At 38.5% G+C, this 19,362-nt stretch overlaps 1 protein-coding gene across 4 annotated transcripts in view; it reads left to right on the top strand.

Annotated features, from left to right (window-relative positions):
* The window catches only part of PPP2R5E (protein phosphatase 2 regulatory subunit B'epsilon), a 71,016-nt gene that overhangs the window by 13,309 nt on the left and 38,345 nt on the right, over positions 1–19,362 (top strand). The window contains exon 1 of one of the 4 annotated variants that reach the window (XM_085061138.1): positions 9,226–9,423. The exons of 2 other annotated variants lie outside the window; for them this stretch is intronic. The gene's annotated coding sequence lies outside the window, so the exon portion shown is untranslated. Of the gene's footprint in view, positions 1–9,225; positions 9,424–10,368; positions 10,476–19,362 lie in introns of those variants that run through there. One more of the 4 variants, XM_085061139.1, reaches the window with a different exon arrangement.

Here is a 19,362-nt window from a genome sequence, read left to right as displayed (position 1 = left end):
ATGCAGAGGTTGAAATTTCTACTCATCTCTAAAAAGTGCAGAAAGGATGAAAAGGTGAGGCAGAGAGAGAGAGAGAAAATAGCCACTGCTGTGATTTGTCTTTAGTAGGGAATCGTAGTAAAAATCTGTATCTGTTTTTGACTAAACCCAGACTTGAAGAAGTATTTTACTCAGGACTAGATGCTGAGATGCTAGTTTCTCTTTTTAGGACTAGGAAGGACAATGGAAATAAGTGGTTGTTAGTCCCTCTAACAAGAGCAGCTCCAAAATTCCGTGCCTTAAGTGATGGAGGTTGTGGTTAGAGCTCTGGCACCTGGGTTTGGCCTGTGGAAAAGTGGTGTGGTGTGTTGGATGACAAAGATATGGGAGCAGACTCATTATATATGTGGGAGAGTGTTGGGATGCAAGACTTTCTAGATGACCTTCAAGGAAAACTCAGCACATCAGTGTAGTTGTTAGTCTGTATTTTGGATGCCATAATCTCAGAAGAAGTTCCTGTTGCTGTAAATTGCTTTAGAATATGATCTGAGCTGCCAGATTAAATATCTTTAGTCACAAGTAAGAAGAGCTGCTGTGAGTCTCCTAATGTTAGAGAAATGAGTAAATAAGTTCTGTACTGTGGGTTAGCCATAAGCCAGGCAGTGAAAAGGCTCCTGGAAAAATTCTAAACACTTCATTGCCATGAGTCAGCGGGAATCGTGGCAAGAAGGGGAGAGGAACAAAGTACTTGAGGTTATGTTTACTTCATCCTCCTATTAACTGTGAAATTCCAGGTCACAGAGTGAAATTTCTCACTCTTCTTTAATTTCAGGAAGAGCAAACAAATGTCCCAAATAATAAATCAGAAACATTCAGTCTTTTTCTTAAAAGACAGCTACAGAGTAGATGATCTTGTCAGAATCTTTCTTAATATTTTGTCTCTTTTTAACAGTAGGAAATTCCAGTGGCAAGAGAAATGTGTTGAATTTCTCAGGACAAGTCTGTTGCTCTTCCTGTTCTTTTGCTGTCCTGTTTGTCCCTAAACTACCACATCCATAATGTGCACAGTCAAGTTCAACAAACAACATTTGGAGCTCTTGCTTCATGGGCAAGAAGGGCCAAGTTTAAGCTTTGGTTCAGGTATCCCTAAGTCTCAAGTGGGACAGAATCTTACAACTAACACACTTGAGGGGAACATCCCCACCCACAAAGCAGAAAAAACCTAAACCCCAAACTCCAAACAACCTACAAAATGCAAGTAATACTTTGAATTTCTGTATATGCTTCTGAGCTGATTCTGAGAGAGTGTAAAGGAATTGGGGAGATTCTATTGGGGAGTTTCCATTAGCAATGTAAAAGTATTTTTCTTAAGTTTTTGGGATAGTCTCCTAATGAAAGAGTGCCATACTATCTAGAAAAAGAAGTAAAAGGCTAGAAGCAGGTTTTGAAGTACATCCAAGCAAGTTTCTCTCTTATTTCCTGCTTGGTGAGGAACAATCATTCCTGTTGCAGAAAGTTTATTAATCAAGGACTTTGCAGAGAGGATTGCCATGCCCTTCATATAGATTCTGAGGTGACCTCATTTGACACGAGTACAGCATTGGTTTGTCTTCCCTTGTTTTGTACTGTTGTTCCCAACATGAACAGGCATTGCACGATGGCAAAAATTCATTTGAGAGCCAAAATCTTCAAAGTGATTTCAGTTGTGGTGAGATGTGCCAAAACTTCATGGTCAATAAAAAGCAAATGGTTTGGAAATGAGCATATTTTCATGTTTATTTGCTTTTGGAAAAGTATTATACTTCTGGATTAAACAGCTCTGGTATATCAAATATAACAAAAAAGCTCTAAAACACCACATCATATACAATAAAAAAATCACAGACTGTTTTTCATTACAGTTGGTCTTCTAAGCTAAAGCACTCAGTACTTGATAATATTTTTGCCCATGTAGTTTTAAATGCCTAGAGGAATAGGATTTATCTTGTGCAGGGCTGCAGCTAGGAGTGGAGTAGAGCACCCACTCGAGTGTGCTTTGTTTTGGGAGAGTTGACAAATGGGTGAAAGGGAAGTAATTCATCCTTCCCCCCATTCCTAGATTCAGTGTCTGGACAGATACTCCCTCCCACTTTTTTTTTTTTTTTTTCTCATGCTGTGTTTGTGGTTAATGCAGTTTTTCTGCATTACTGTTTCCCAGGTTTCTTGTCTGTATTGAATATCTATATTTGGGATTATTTTTCCCAGATGTATTAGCTGATGTTTTTCCAAACTGAATTTCCCTTAATTTTCTGTCTGTGTAAGGAATTTGCTTAGGTTCCTTTGTATTATTTCTGACTTTACTGCTACTCAAAGTTCTCTCTTTAATATCCTCAGAAGATGTTATCTATATGCTATTTTAATCATTAGATCATTAAGGAAGTTATTTATGTCTGGACTAAATTGATTCCTGTATCTCACTGGCATTTCTTTCCAGTTGGATACTTTTGAGATTTTTATCCTTTTATTTCTAGACTTTTTGGCAGCACTGTGAGTGTCAGCCTCTTCCCTCCAAAAAAACTGGAATCTGTTTTAAACGTAGGATTTTCAGGGAAAACTGAAGTGTGATTCATGCTGGAATAGAGTAAACTTTGTAAATCCAATCACAATTGAAATTGAAGCTATGTTGTAATCCGTGCTTATATATCTTCACATGGATTTCAGTATGCTGTCTTTTATACTTTCATTTATATAGTAGTAGTTCTTAAATGATAAATTATTAAGTAAATATTTTCCTAGTGGAATGTGCTTTCTATTTTTGTATATCATCTTGAGAACAGAATGTGATTCCTTTCTGTAGGGTCAGCTATTTGAAATACTTGCCTGTGTTCTAACTGCATAATCTATAATCCTTAATATGTCTTTAATCCACTTTATCTCCTACAGAACTAAGTCTTTGGAATAGGGAAGAATATGGTGTGATAGATAGTATCTAAGAGTATAAAGTTTAGAAAGATTAAATTTACTTCTGAGGTCAGTACTGATAGATTTTGGCAAATAACAGATGAAAGAAATGACTAGTTAAAAAAAAACCACTACTCATGTTCATGCCTATGGAATGAACAAATAATAAGTTAGAAAGAGGTTTTGTAGTATTTCATATCTAGAAAAAAGATAAAGTTAAAAATGAAGTTTCCCACTTGTCTAATCTTAAACATCTCCTGCAGTGTTAAGCTAAAGGAATTGATTTATTTTCTGTTATTGTTTGAACAATTTATTGTTCTTGTGTGAAGTTGAACTGAATTTCAAAATGTTTACCTTTGTGTGCATGACTGAGGCAGAAACCAGAGTGCACATTTCTTAGCACTGACCACTTGGGAGAGAGTGGGTGCATTAACTGAGCAAATTTAGCCCTGAGTTCAAGGAGGGGTGTGTGCATTCACATTTCTCATTTCTCTGGGAGAAACGAGCCTGTCCTGGGATTGTTTAGTGTCCCTTGGACACTTTGGGGTGCTGGTTTTGTTAAGGATTGCACAAGCAGTTTCTGTGGGATTGCTTTCTTAGAGTAATGGAAGGAGGAAAAACTCCTGAAAAAACTGTGTGCAGTCTACATGTATTAATAGGCTATTATAAAATGTGACCTTTTAACAAATTTATTGGGGGTCTGTATTTTGAGGGACTTGATAAACTATACATTTTAAAGGATGAGAATAGGGAAGACCAGTCATCAACAATCAACTATCAAAGTGTCAGGAGTTGTTTGATTTCTGTGTGTTTTTTTGCTTTATTTATTTATTTATTTAACCTCATATTGGGTTTTTTTGTGTGCAAATTTTAGATACAGTATCAGGTACAGAAGTGTTAGATGCAAATATATCCCCCCCCCTAAGTGTTGCTTTTGTATGTTTTGATAACTGACAGCATTTGAAGATCCTTAAATAAAACAAGTGGTCGAAGGTCAGGTTTCTGTGTTTGTCTAGTAAAGGTATTAGGTACCATTTGTTAGGGGATGATGGATTTGTCATTTCACCTAGTGACAAATAATCTGATTTTATAAGGTGTTTGGGGAATGGGGGTAATTATCATGTTAAATGGTAGACTTGCACAGCATAGTCTTTTGTTAATGAAGCCACACTGCATAGCAGGCCTAGGTTCAAACTCCACCAGTTATTTCTATTTTTTTTTGTGTTGTTTTAAGTAGTTGGTATTAAACACAAATGTTCCTGGTTTCATATTTTAGAAGAAGCAAGATGATCAGCAATATTAAGTAAATCTGGCTCGTCAGTCCTAATGTTTGTTCTTAAAAATAGAGCATGCATAACACAGAAAAAACCCACATTCTTACAATACTAAACAGAAGAAAAAAACCGTATTTGTAAAATTTAGGATAGTCCTGCGAGGAGATGTAAATTGCAAGGAGGCTTATTTACATGAGTAGTGATTTCCTTTGTGGAAAAAGAAGGTACCATGTAAAACACAGCCCTGTCTGCTCCAGGCCCTTAACAATTACTCCATGTGATCCATTCCTCAGGAAGGGATGGGAACTGGCTAACAGGGCAGTGAGGGATTCTGAACACTGAAATATCTGTTTTACCACCTGCATTTGCCACCGTGATGGCATCCATGTGGCTGGGGGGAGGGAGGGACCTGCATTTTACTTTTTCCAGTGAGGAAGTGGGATTTCACATTTTTTTTTTCTTTCATACAACAAGAAGTTTTCTCACAGCTTCAGTGCTTGAATTCATATTGTGCTCTCTGTGCTGCCATACCATTTTCAGTAAAAGAGCAGTTGCGTGGAGACAAAGAGGCTGCTGATTTAAGTCTCAATAGAGAAGTCTGTTGGGCTTCAGCTGTGGGAGGATACTAAATGTAGCTCAGAGGTTGGCAGATGCTACCTGGACCAAAACTACTTGAAAATATTAAGCAGCTGTTTAGTAGGTTTGCCTGAAAAGAAACCTATTTAATGACTGGAAGAATTACTGGGACAAATATGGCAGAGGACTTTCGGTTAGAAAATGTGCTTAGTGTCTGGATGTGATTTGCTGTTCATGTTGAATAAAAAAAAAGTCAGAGTTCAGCTACAAATATTCTGCTAATCTTGATGTGAGGGCAAAGGAAATCCAACCTCAAGCTCTACTTCCCCACCTTTGTTTTTTAAATTACAATTAAAAAAAAAATGATGTCAGTTTATGCAAGATATTGAACTTTCTTTGCAGGGGGAGTAATAGTGTTTCTGATCATGTTTCTGATTCTGTAAATGAAGCTGAGAGCTGTTGAGTGTTTTTTTTCTGAATTTTTCAGAAAGCTCAGTGTTGCTATTGTTTTTCTAAGCTATAAAACGTTGAAAATTTCCCAAAAGGGTTTAGTTTGTGCTGCAGCCTTTGGGAGCACTGTAAGTAGACCATATAAGCATCATAAGTGAGGTGGTAGGACTGGGCTTGGCTTTTTGCTGGGTGTGTGTAGAGCTCCATGGGTGATCCAAGAGGGGAAGTTCTCTTCACCCCTGCTCAAGCTTCCTCTGCAGGTTGGATAGTCCTGGGAGCTGCCCTGGTTTCTCACCTTGCTGCTGTGAGCCAGAGTTTAAAGGCTCTTCAGCCATTTCATTTCTGACCTGTGAGATGCTGTGTAGGACACATGAAATTAGTTATCCCAGCATTATTTTGTTTTTTTCTCTTTTAGCAGATGGAGAAGGGAGATAAAAGTTCTGAGAAGCTGTTGTGCAGCCTGAGTAAACATAGAGAAAAGGCCTAAAAAATCCGTTGCTCAGGACCAGGGTAGTTGATTTAAACAGGGAGTAGGAACTTCTGACTAGTTTTTAGTGGGGCTCCCTTGATGACCTGTCCTGTGGGGAGGGTTGATAAAAGAATCTCTGTGCTAGGTTATTAAATAGTTAACTTCAAGGGAGATGGTTTTGCTTCAGAAGCAGAGGTTTGCACACGTGTGGGTAACAAAGCATTTCCAGTAGAGCTTTTGATACTTAACCTGCAAAATGTCAAAAGAGGTGATTAATGTTTTGTACCTTTGGAATAGGTTTGATTTTTGTGTGCCTGAAGATTCTAGCAGGTGCTATAGAAACTGGGGAGGAACATTATCTTTTCAGCACGTTGCACTCAAAGTTCACATTGAGCCACAAAATAATATTCAAATGAATGACAATCTCTTGTTTGAATCTAAATGGAAAATGCAGTTTTCCATGGCCTACTTATTCTAGAAATGATCATTTCATTGTAGGCAAATTTAACTAAAACCTAGGAGATTTCTGCAAAATTATATGAAAGAAAAGAAAGATACTATCCACTTTTAAAGTGGGGCAAAGAAATGACAAGAAATTTTTCAGATGGTCTGTGTTGATCTATCTCTCCTGCTACTTCTGCTTCTGAGAGAAAGTAGTTTTCAATTCTCTTAAATATATTCTTTGTTGTTTCATTAGTTTTTTTTTTTTTTTTGCTACTACACTATACAGTAAGGTGGCTAAAATTGGTGTATACAGACGGTTTCATAAATTTCAGTGGCTTTTTTCAGAATTTGTAAAAATTTATTTCTGAAAGACTGTACTCTTGCCCACGTGAAATGGTTGCTTTAGAACTGCCCTAGTGGTTCCTTGCTGTTCATCAGGGGTGGTTTTTGTGCCCCAGGTCAGCTTTTTGCTTTGTCTGTGAGCACCAGGCCAAATTTGCCTTAGTTCTGAGACAGCAGATTATGTTGTGTGTAACAGCTAGATAGGGTTATCGTAATTCAGGCATTTTAGTATCTGTTATTAACCAGAATGTACATGTGTCATTCTCACCGAGCAGATGAGGGTGGTTTGTTCCCTCTGAGGTGTGACAGAGGCATCATTGTTGGCTCTGGCTGGAGCTCTGGGAAGATCAATATGAGGATACATCATGACCACACTTGCAGGAGCTGCAGGAGGATAAGAGAGATGTAGACCCATTAAATGATTGAAGGCCTAGAGAAAATGCCTTATGCAATACAGTTTTAAAAAGTCAGTTTGAATAGTTTATTAAAAAGCTCACGAGCAGATATGGTCATATTGTCTTATGAGGAAGAAATACTGATTAAATGCAAGAACTGATGCTGTCGGCTAAAGCAGGAACCATGTGGTTTTAATAGTGAGGAAAAGTCTGTGCTGGCAGGAGCTGTTTAAATGGATGATAAATTCTCTGTGAGTGTCCTTAAAGTCGTAACTCTTGATTTGGTAAGTTATGTTGCAGTCAAGCACACATTGCCAGATTAATTCATGGAGGGTTGCTTCTGTAGGAAGTCTTAGGGACTGTTTTCATTTAGGTTAAACTACCTGCTGTGGTAGCCCTTTCCATCTTGCAGTTTCCTAAATCTGCAGCCCTAAGCCACCAGCTTTCCCCACCTCAGAAGCTGTGAAAGTTGTTGGAAAGGCAGTAAGGAATTTGGGAAGAAAGGTGGGGCTGTCATGAGTTAGATTAGTGGGATGTTTCCTTGAAGGAACTAGCCTCTGTTGTTTCCTCTGCTCTGTGTATCTTGGGTGAATCTCTGCTAGTTGTTGAAAGCTGCTTGCCTTCTGTTTTTGCTGCTCAGCCTGAGCCATGGGTGGTGATTTACAGAATGGATGATGACTCAAAGTGCAAGTGAACGTGGTGGGAACTAGTCCTGAACACCACACAGCACTAAGTAAACATTCAGAAAAATCGGGATGTCTCCTGTTGGGCATTGAGAATTAATGAATGCTTTTAATCTGACTTTTTTTTTTTATTTTATTTCTCAGCGTTCTTTTAAATTGGTATGTTGTGAGTAATACAGCATAAAAATGACAGTCTTAAAAAAATTACTATTGTCAGGTTTGAGGCAAAACAAGATAAAAATTATATATGACATTATGCAAATTCTTTAAGATCCACTGCTTTTATTACAGCTAAGTAACTGAAAGATTGCTCTAATTTTATTTTAATACAAACAAATCTGATTGAATTATTTCTGTTTTTCTTTTCCAAAATGAAACTATCACAAACATTTTTAAAAGTCTTGATTAGAGGTGATGAAGTGCTTAGTGAAATTCAAGTATCCAGACTGAAGCAGTGTTGCTTCATTGGTTCATCTTGAGCATGATGTCTTTTGCTTTTCAATCAGATTGCTTTTTTTTTAGAAATAAAATTTTAAAATTAATTATTTTAGGTTTTAATATAATACAGTAATTCCTGATTTCATTTTGCAAAATTGATTTTTCTTCCTAAGCGTAGTGCAGTGTGGTGTTTTTAAAAAATTTTTAACTGAAATCCATGGTTCATTTTGTTGCTTCACCAGATCTTTTTCTTCTCCTTAGCACATTTTAGCAAGCCTCACCAGGTTAAAGAAAGGCCATAGATTTAAAATAATTTTAAACTGGGATCCTGCTTAAGCTCTTCTATTTTCTCACTTCCTGACTGAGCAGAGCTATCTTTGCCTGCCCTTTCTCCCCTCCTTTGTTTACTGCTGAGGACAAGGCTGATGCCACATGCATTGGAGATCCTTATTGTCAGCTGAAAGGACTTTCAGGAGCAAATGCCTTGTCTTTGGGAATATTGAATAACACAGCCCTACACTGTGAACTTTTATAGCATCAAAAAGTTCATCTGTGTGGACTTCGTGTGTTTATTCTACTAATTCAGTAGTCTAGCGTGCAGTAGTTTATTGTCATGTGTTACATATTCATACATCCAAAAAAAAAAAGAAAAAAGCAAGCAAAATAAGGTTTCCTGGCTGTTTTATTATTTTATGTGAACTCCTTAAAACTTGCTTTTTTATTTAATTTTCAGTGTTCGGGAAAATGAAACTGTGTGTGGATGAATCTGAAATTTATAGAGATTTTATATGTATATATATATATACACACACACATATATATATATAATATTCTTATATATATGAAGTGTTTATATTAGTGAATTGCTGTTCAGCATACTTGTTGAAAAATGGTTATGCTCTTGTTCTCTGAAAAGAAAGGCTTGTAATTCGAGTCTGCCTTTTTAAGAGTTTCCTCCAGCGTTGTCTCAAGGTAGAGTTTGAAAAAGGAAGCAGTTTGTACACTGCCGAAATACAGCTCGGTGTCGAAGCAACCAAAGAGTAAAATGACTCAAAAGAAATAGTTGCTCTTATTTTGAAAGCGAGTCGGAGTGGAGGAGCTTGCTTTGTGCACAGTTGCTATTGGCTGCACGAACCCCTCGTTTCTGTGGCTAGTGCTAGATAGGAATATTAATAATATAACTCACGCCTGGTCGTATTTTGCTGCTTAATCATCCCGTTTGGCACACCCCGGTCATGTTCGGTGTGGCCATAATTCAGGGAAGAAAACTCACTCGGGCACTGGTATTACAGTGCAGCAATCAGAGAGGCTGGGATGATGCAGATAATGAAAGGACTGGCCGGCGTGTGTTTCTCCAGGAACGCTGGAATGAAGTTGTAGCCAGCGAGGAGCTGCTGAGCTGGACCATGGCCGAGGCTGCCTTAGCATCCAGGGTGGGTAAGCAGAACCAGGAGTGCTCCTGGGATCAGAGCTCTGTGTCAGCAGCATTGCTGCGAGGTTCTGCCACCAAAAACTCCAGCTCTTGCGAGTCCTTAATCATGTTGTCTTCCGTGTGCTGTTGCTGCTGTCAGAAGTGGTGTTTCAAGGAGGTTGGTAACATTTTGTTGGAAAATACTTGATTACATTAACATAGATTGGAAAGATAAAGAGGGGTTCTGGCATGAATCTGAATTCCAGTAGAAGAGAAAAGCAGTATGGTTTTTTTTTTAATTTCCTCTTAATTTTTTTAACTATAGTGTTTAAATCTAAGTGTAACTTTTCCTCAGAGGCTAGAACTGAACCCTGTGAATTGCTTTTAATTCAAAATGTCGCTATATTGGTTTGGATAACTTTTGAAAAAAATGTAAAGCAGAAAACAAATGTTTGGCTTGATCCTAAGGGTGGTTTAGTTCAGGGGTACTGTAAAGTGCAAAATGTTGAGAGGATAAAAGGAAGTATCTAAAACAAACCAAAGGAGAAGCTAAATTTGATTAGCTTTTGATTTAATTTGGTTGGGTTTTTTTGGCTGTTTTTTTCTTTGTTTTGTTTTTAAAAGTCAAGAAGCCCTTTCCCTTTCTTGTTTTTCAGATGGAGTTTGATCTTTAAATAGTGTAGGTTCTTCCATGAGACCCATGATTTTTTGTGAAGTGACATCCATGCTCTTGTCAATGCATGAATAACAAATAATAGAATGGGTGGGGAGGAAGTTGATTGTAATTTGACTTAAAAGCATGAATGTTTTGACCTCAGCGATTGGCAGTTTGAAAAGAATGATTTGCTGTGCTGTTTGTGTGAGCGTTGGGTTGTTTAGTGTTAATCACCATCCAGTTATGAATATAATTCACTCGTTAGGCAAGTGAATTAGGCTATGGGCTAGTGCTGGACTTCTAAACATACCTTCAGTAAACACTCAGGTTGAAAGGAGGGATGTTATTTGGAGTGCTGTGTTGATGGAAAGAAGCTGTATTCATCCTGTGGAAATATTCATCTTGTGGATGTAATGAAGGTAAGGCTCTTCAAACTGGAGAGGCCTGTAAAAATAAGAAATTTTTATTATAGTTTCTTATATAGTTAAAAGGTGTATTTTCTGAGATACAAATGTTTTGAGACACTAACAGTGAAATTTTCATGCATAAACAAAGGATAAGGTGTTAGGATTTCCTTTTTGGTGGCATGTTGCTGTTTTTCTTTGCTTTTTCTAATAGTTTATGTTTTGGGCTCTCAGTTTCCATTAGGGTGCTTTATGGTTTGGTTTATAACTTAAGCTGACTACTTTAGCAGCTGATACCATTTAAGAATATTTTGCTATGCTTGCTGTAGCAAAGCAGTAGAGTCAGAGGAAAGCTGATCCTTATTTTTTTAAATGATACTTTTGTTTGTGGTTTCTAGAGCTTTGAGACAGTGAGTGGAAAACAGATCAACATATAACCTGATTTTATCTGCAGAGTTCTCCTAGGCTTTAGAAGCCCAAAATCTGAAGAAGTGTAGGATCAGTCCTCATGTTGTAACAGTTTTGCCTGCATTTCAGGATTAAGACCAGTTTTTATGTTCCTCAGAAATAATTCTCATTTGATTATATTAACACTTTGCCTGATTCAGGGTTGCTGAATCAAGCTCAGTATTTGAAAGGGGAAGGGAGATGAGTGTTAAGTGTTTATGTTACTCTGGCTGGTGTGTTTTGTGCTAACATTTTAATAAAGCAAGATCTGATCGTTCTGTTGAAGGATGTTAGAGCGACTGTATTTGTATTCTAATTGAAAAAAAAAATCAATTTATTTTTTGCCCATCTTTTTCTTGAAGTTAAGTTTTGAAATTGTTACTGAACATGCCAGGGCCTGAGTTGGTTCTCCTTCAATTGGAGGAAGAGAATTATGCAAAGAATAAAGGTAAAATTTACCATTAAAAACAAACTAGAATTACAGTTTTCAGAGTTTTATGTGAAAGTTATAAATCCAGTTTTCATACCAGTAATGTGTTCTTAAGTATTTTCATAGCAATAGCATATTGTGTTTCAGTTTGGTTTAAGAAAGGACATCAGCATTGCTTCTTAGACATAATAAAAATGTAGCTTAGTTTCAAAATACCAGTCCAGTGGGAATTTCATATACCTCCTGTGTATTGTCCCCCACAGACATTCAGAAAACATGAGGAGTTTCAAGTGCTGTAAGTCAGACATTTGCTGTGGTCACAGGACTGTTTTGTTTTTCTTTTGTCCCCCCTGAACATTTTCAAATAGCTCTCAACTTCTTCTTCCTACAGATTTCAGTGAGTTCATTACTTACAGTGAGAAAATAAACTTCCTGTTTTTTGTTGTTGTTATGACTGGTTGGTTGTTTTTTGTTTGTTTTAAGGGCTCAGGAACCCCCAGAAACATAAAATGCCCAGTGATTGTTCTCTTAGACCTCCCCGAAAGCTAAGGGTTAAAGGCAGCTTGTGAGGTGGTGCCAAGGAAAGGTGGGATGATGAGGGAAGGGAGAAAACCGAGGGAAGTTTGTTGCTCAGTCCCAGAATGAGGAAGCAGAGAGGAACTGGCCAGACCTGTTGTATAAGAGGAGCTGTATCAGGTGCAGGGCAGGGAACTGGAGCTCCCTGATAGCAGGACGAGTTGGGTTGAGCACTGAGGAGTGCAGGGAGCTCTGCTCCAGCCCATTTATCCTGCAGCTGACAAGGGGGAAGTGCTGCTGCTGGCAAACCGCGCTGTCTGAGCTTGCTCTGAGAGCTCGGCCACTTCTCCCTCAGCCTTTTAAACTCTGAGCGCCCTGTAACTTTGGAAACAGAAGAAAATTTAAGGCTTACTTGATGTGCTGTTCCTTGGAGATGGTTAGGATGTGGAGAAATGATAATTAAATTTTATTCCTGAATGGGTGAAGCACATTATTGTACAATGTTACAGTTTTGTTTGCCTTACAATGACTTTAATCAAAAATACTGGTGCATTAGCTAACATCTGTCTACCAACTGGTTGAAATTCGGAGTAATTTGATTTTTTTCTCAGGTATCTGAGCTATTGAAGGGAGGGCAAAGAGTAAATACTTGCACCATGAGTGCCCTAAGGTGGTGCTGATGCCTCAAGGAAGGATTATCTCAGAGTGGGAAGAGTAGTGCCCAGAGCAGAAGAACCTGCTATTTTTCTCTTCGTTACACAAGCAGCCTTTTTAATTTCCTCTGCCTTGCTGTATCCTGATTAAAACCTTGCATTAGGCCAAGGCAACCTGGCTGCCCAGGTTAGGCTGTGTGCACTGAGAGAGGACGTCTGCCTCAGAGATCAGATGAGAGGAGTCTCCTGTAAAATGATCAAAAAAACATCAGGCCTTTGCCTGTGCAAAAACTACTCAGCTGTGCCTGAACCATCTCTTGGATAGCTGGAGTATGTAGCTAGGAGTAACCATGTCTGTCCCATCACAGTTGTGTCCACAGCTAGAAACTCAATTTTCCAGCATTTTGGAGCTGGAAACTCAATTTTCCAGCATTTTGGATGAATAACCCTAAGGTTTGGGAGCTGGAGAAGAAGTGAGAGGGGTGCTCTTGAGCTGGGTTCTGTATTGCCTGGTGCTCTGCATGTTCTGTCGGGCTTTTTCTCCATGTGCTCACTTCTCTCCAGGCACTGGATGTCCTCACAGTGCTGTGTCATGGGAAATGGGTTCCTCATGGGTTTTGAGGTGCCATGTGTTTGAACCCAAAGAGAAGCACACATGTGTTCTGTAATTAACTTACTGCTTGGGTCCTCAGTCAGGAGCATGGCTGTACACAGCCACACAGAACTGTTTCTTTAAAAAGAGAAATAACCCCAGCCAAACCACACTAATGTGAGAGTGGGAAGTTGGGATCTGCCAGCTAATGGTGGTGGTGGTTTGCTGGGCAAGGATTTTGCAGTCTGTTGTATGTGTTCTTTCTTTTCAGCAGAATCACATTTAAAGCAGATCCTTTTAGCCTTCACTTCAAGTGAAAAGAAGTTCCTTTCTCAGCAAAACAAACCATCATAGAAGCATTCGGTTTCTCATTTACAGAATAAATGATTTTAAGTTCTCTCGGGTCCAGCATGGAAAAAGTACTCCATCATTTTACCGGATGCTGTGTTCTCCAAAACATCCCTTTTTTTAAATGGCTGTTTCTTAATGATCCACAGCTGAAGGTCCTTCCCTTTACTCTTGGCAGCCTGAGCTGTCTTCATAAGGTGGAACAGGATCTCTCTTTCATCCTAAGAAACAGTATTAATCCTGCCAGTATTGAACTGCATCCAGAATTACTAATCTGTCAAAACTCTGCTTTTAGTTATTACAGATGATATTCAGGATATCTGAGAGTTGCATTTGTGTTGTCAAAAACATGTGATATGTTTGTCTGTGGTAACCTCAGAATTTCTAGAAGGGATTCGTTATATTAAACGATTGCGGTCTTCATTAGTAAAAATGAGTCAAGTTCTCTTAATAAAATGGTAATTTTCTAATTATGTACCATATTTCTGAAGTAATGGCTTTTAAATACTCAGCATTTAAATTTGGCTTTTTAGTGGAATAATAAAGTATTACAAAGGCTGTCAAGTAATTTAGGATGAATTCAGATCATTTAGTTATTTGCTTTTCCCAGTGTTTTCCTTGTAAAAGCTGCCTAACTAGTCTGTCTGTCTCATGATCTGTTTTTCCTGTTTGTACCAATTTAGTTGATAACTATGCAGAAGCAGAATAGTTGGGAGGAAATTCCAAGATGTTTCAACTTTTCATTAGCAAAGTGATTAAGAAACAAGGAGGGTTCACTGAGCTGTCTGAAACATCATTTTGTAGCTGTGTAGCAAGCTGGGCTGTGTCACGTACATAACAAAGAAGTCTGTGTGGAAAAGCACCTTTTCCAGAATGGGTTGCTTTTATGTGTATTATCTTTGCTTGTTTTAGTCTTTAAAAATCCAACTTCACGTGGCTTTTCTGTCATTTCTTTGGAGTAGATCCTTGCAAGTTTGCAGGTTAGTGTGGGGAATATGTGGGGGGAAAAAAAGACTGGTGAATCGGTAGGGTACAGCTGATCTCTAGTGCTGCAATTACCTCCTGTTTAAATCGTGCTTTCTTACATGATTTAGAACTTTTAAATGCATAAAACTCTTGTTCAGGCAGGCCATTACTTAAAAAAAAAAGTGTATGAGTGAAACTGCTGTAAAATCTTAGAAGCTAAATTCTGGTTAATTTGTGTTAAACCCTGGAACCAATTTACTGGAAGCTTCCTTGTCTGAATGAATGTGAGACATACAGATTCCTCAATGCAGCAGCTCAGAAAGAGTTACTCAACCAGGTTACTTTTCCAGTTGTGACTAAGGGGCCAATTAGCAGCATCCGGAATGAGACGGCAGCGCCTAGGTAAAAATAGCTGGCATTTGGAGAAGCTGGGGGCTGGCTTGGAGGAGGTCTTCAGCTGTAGACTGAGAGAAACAAGAGAAAGAGGCACCCTTCAGAAAGGAGTGTTGTAGTAGTACAGGATTGTGAGAAATTCCATGAACAGGCAGAAGGTATGAGCAGCCCAGAGGAATGGCAAAAAGCAGTACCAGATTGGACTCTGAAACCGACAGGCCTCTGCTGCCAAAGGAATTCCTGAGCTGGGCTCTTACTCCCATCTGACAAGAGCGATAAGGCTGGCATTGATATGAAGATGAAACAAGCTGTAGCATCCTCTGAAATTGACAGGAACCAGAGGTGTGGGTGTGCAGCTCGCTAGATTGTTAGCTCTTCTGTTGGGGATTGATACATTAATGCCTCTGTCAGAGGCAGGAGCAAGTCACACACGAGTGATGCTTCGGTTGATTTGTTTGAAGGCAATTAGTTGACTACTGCTGGCATCTCTGAGACCAAATAATTAAGTAACATGTGAGATACAGGGAGGAGAACTGAATGGCCTGGGATATTGCTCTCTAGTTTTTACAGTTACAACTTAGCCCTGTGACCACACCAGCTTCGATGGCTCTTCTCTGTCATCTTCATAGGATACTGAGGCTACTGGATTAGTATAGTTAAAAACTCTTTTGTTGCTCACTGACCTACTTTGGCTGCACGTTAGCTATTGGATTGGGAAAAGGCCATCTGTATACGTGCCTGCTGGTGCAGCCTGAGTGTAAAGAGAACATAGAATGCTGTCTGCCTTCTCTAGATAAACCTCAGTCCAGTGGAGGTAATGACTTCAAATACTCAATTTTATTGTGAATGGCTTGCTTCACTTGGCATTTAAAAATGTATTATTGAATTCAATAGTTCATGGAAGAAAGAGAAGGCATGAGGGATGCACCTGAAGTCCTGTCTTTAAATACAAAGGATATGTATAAGTTAAAGAATTCTTACCAGTGGTCTTAGCAGTGAGCTGGCTGCTTCCTAGAAAGTACAGGCAAGCCAGGGATCTGAGTGTTCCTTTGGACAGATACAAAGCATGTTTGCTGATCTGTACCTGCAAAGGCTCTATAAAAGTGCTTGTCAAATTTTGTTTGAATTCACCAGTACTGTATTTAGATCACCTCACTTTCAGAGTTACCTGTATTTGTATAAACCTGCAAAGCACACACTTGTGTGGAATATAACTGATGAGGTTGCTCTTTTTTTTTTTTTTCTTAACTTTTTCATTAGTAAGCAATGAGCTTTCTGCCAATTAGAGCAAAGGTGTAATCACAGTTGTAATGAACCAGAGTAACACTCCCATTGACTTCAGTTTGGCCAGAATGCCACCTCGAGATGAAGTTTGTGACCACAGCACAGCTGGGGATAAATATTGCTGGAAATCTAATTTCAGTTTATCATCTTCAACAGAGAAGCAGCTTAACTAATGAGTAGCTTGGAAGAGGTAGAGAGGGTAGCAGTTGATGATGAAGGGTATTGTTTGGTAACCACAGAGGAAATGTTTTAATTATATTTAATGCCTAAACTGTTATGTCTGGTTAATATTTGTAACAGTCTACACTAAGGAGGCTTTGCAAAGTGACTCAATGCCCAGCAGAGTGATACCTCTGGTTATGATAGTTGCATGACATGACCTTGTCCACATAGTTTTCAATTTTCTCAGCCTCGTTCATGAGAACTTAATGCAGAACTTTTTATTTGTAATGGGCCAAATACTTATTTTTAAAAGCAATATGCTGTTGTAGATGGATAGTGATATTGTAGAGGGTCTAAGTAATTTGTAGAGAAATTCAGGTGTGCCAGAGCCCAGTGATCATCAGATCACATTTGTCTGTCTGGGAGCAGAGAGCATTTCTGAGGGACAAAAACCCCTGTGACAGATTTGCACACATGGAGGTAGATAATGTTTTGCCAAAAAAAAGTGCATTATTTTAGTCAGTATTTTTGAAGAGATCGGAGGTAAAGATCTTCTGAAAAAGTCCATGCTAGTGCAAGGTTATGATAAAGGTTGTTCTTTAGACAATTACAAATATTCTGAAATGAGGTCTTTGCTCTCTAGAATCATGCTAGGGAGATAAAATGCCTACCCCATTTAGTGCTCAAGAAGCAAAACAAAAAGTTTCTGCTAAAAAGAGACAAAAGTGGCCTAATATTCTATGTCAGTCAGTTTTGCAAGTTTTAGCAAAAATACCTGGTTTAGGTATAACAGAGCAATAGACTCCAAAGGTGGATAATTACTAGTAAATGACTTTCTCATTTACATTGCTTTGAAACTGAGCTGAGCCATTCTGTGATGGACAAGATCCTATTTCTAAAGGAATAGCTGTTATTTTTACATAGACATATATAATGATAATGCATAATAACATAAAATACCCAGCATAACATACATTAACTTGACAGGTTATAGACGAGTATTATATAAATGTCATGTTTTTCCCTTCTATTGCTGAGTTGTTCCAGATCCTGAATAATCTACAGATCAAAAAGTTGCTGTAGAAGTGGTATGGAATGGCAGTGTGTTTCTGTGCACCAGGGAATGTGAGAGAGCTCTGCAGTAACTGCAAAAGCAAAATGAAATAAAGTAGATATATATATTTATTTTTCTGTCATTTAGACATATGTACTGGGCTTGGCAATATGAGAAAGGGTGTTTCCCTTAACTAACAGCGTGGCTGATTGTGTTACTGTCACAAGGTGTTGAATAACAGAGCGTGAGCCTCACAAATGCCTGTGTCTCAGCAGGGCTGGTGGAGCCTGAGCTCTGGAACACCTTTTGCAAGGAGTGTATGTGGTAGGAGGGGCTGATCTGGGAACCACATGGATTGTTTGTGGATGCAAAGTCCTCACGTAGCATCTTCTGAGTAATGCTTTCGAGCTTCTGAGTTGGCAAGGAGCTGTTAGCCAGTGTGCAGATCAGGACATACCTTCAGGTTTTCCTGTGTTTTGCTGTGGCTGGGATGTAGCAGGGATGATGTTCTTGTGCTCAGGAAACACCATAGCTGGTATTCCTGAGGGACTTGCTGCTGCAGATGGAGCATCCCCTGCAGCCCCAGCTGGCTTTTGGTGAATCTAGCTTGAGGTGTTGATTCTCATCTTGGAGAGCTCAGTGGGCTGAAAGTGGTATTTAGAAAACTAAATGAATAATGAAGGTCAAACCCCATGGTTTGGTTGTTGTGTCACACTGGAGCTTATGCAGGAAAGAGGAGATAAGAATGAGAATGATTAAGAAGTTGAGCTTTTAGAGTGTCCACTTGGGTACTTTGTAGTGAATTCCCAGCTTGTTTCTGCATCTTTTGTCATAACTTTGGGTATGTTTATTAAATACTGTTTTTTTTTCCTCACACAAATGCAGTGTCTTAAAGATGTGCAGTTTCCTAAAATTCTTACTCCATTACACACATTGTCCCCTCTGTGGAGGGAGTGAGAGAGCTAGCAGTTGGATTGCATAGTTCTTTGTGAAAATGTTGGGAGACTATTGTGGTAATCAGCATAAAGTAGAATATGGTGCTGACTAAATTTATACTGCCAAATGAGAAGGGAATGGAAGTTGTGTTTTCAGGGTTCAATTAAACTCTTCTCAATGTATAAACAGGGCTGTAGAAATGTATATTTTATATGTATGTATATTATTTAAGCTAATAAATGTGAATATTTTAAAATACAAGCCTGAGCTCTTAGACAGTGGGTTATGTATGTAGAATAGCTCTCACATAATTACTTCTTTCAGTAGAGAATGAAGTATTCCTGTGACTTCTGGGATAAATTAGTGGGTCAGTGTAAAGCAAAGTAGTAAATCTGGCACTTGCTCTGAGCCTGCTCAGATAAGAGTTATGTTTTGGGTTTCCTGTGCTCTTGGTTCAAGCTTTTTTGCAAATTTCTGAGCATCTCTGAATAAATTTCATAGAGGAACTCTGTAGTTTGAGCAAAATGAATATTGCATATTTTTATTTGGACAGATGGCAGTTTCAGAGCACTTACTAAGCAAGATACAATTTTTGCGTTCTTACAGGAAGCATGTACAGCCATATAATTTTATCATTATTTCATTATGTACTTAATGCTCTGAAGAAATGAATTGCAATGCAAATCCTGGACTTCCTTGTGACTGCATTTAGAGTGGAAGGTAACTGTAAGATTGCTGTGACATGTTTGTGTTCTTGTGTTTAATGATCATTACAGAGCACAGGCGTCTCATGTCATGCAGAAAAAAATTGTGATCTGGTAAGAATCTTATCAAAAGAAAGACAATAATCCTCTTAAGGATTCTTCTGTCTTAGGTCAGGAGGCCATCATGGGGTTTTTGCAAAGGTGTTTCTTAGTGTCCTGGAAGTTGTAAACACTTTTAGATTCCTTTTGCCTTCAGAGGGAACCTGGAACCAATGTACTGTTCATTGTAAGTGGTTGGTCTTGCCATAATATTGCCATTAATTTACAATGAAAAAAAAAATTGCACACGTTGGAGTAAGATAAAGCTGGAGCTACAGTGTAATCCATCATTTTCTCTAAAATTAACAGAAAGCAAGT

Source organism: Lichenostomus cassidix, chromosome 5, assembly GCF_008360975.1.
Source record: "Lichenostomus cassidix isolate B80296 chromosome 5, HeHo_3.0, whole genome shotgun sequence".
In the NCBI taxonomy this organism is placed as follows: Eukaryota; Metazoa; Chordata; class Aves; order Passeriformes; family Meliphagidae; genus Lichenostomus; species Lichenostomus cassidix.
This window is presented reverse-complemented; position numbering and strand designations above follow the sequence as displayed.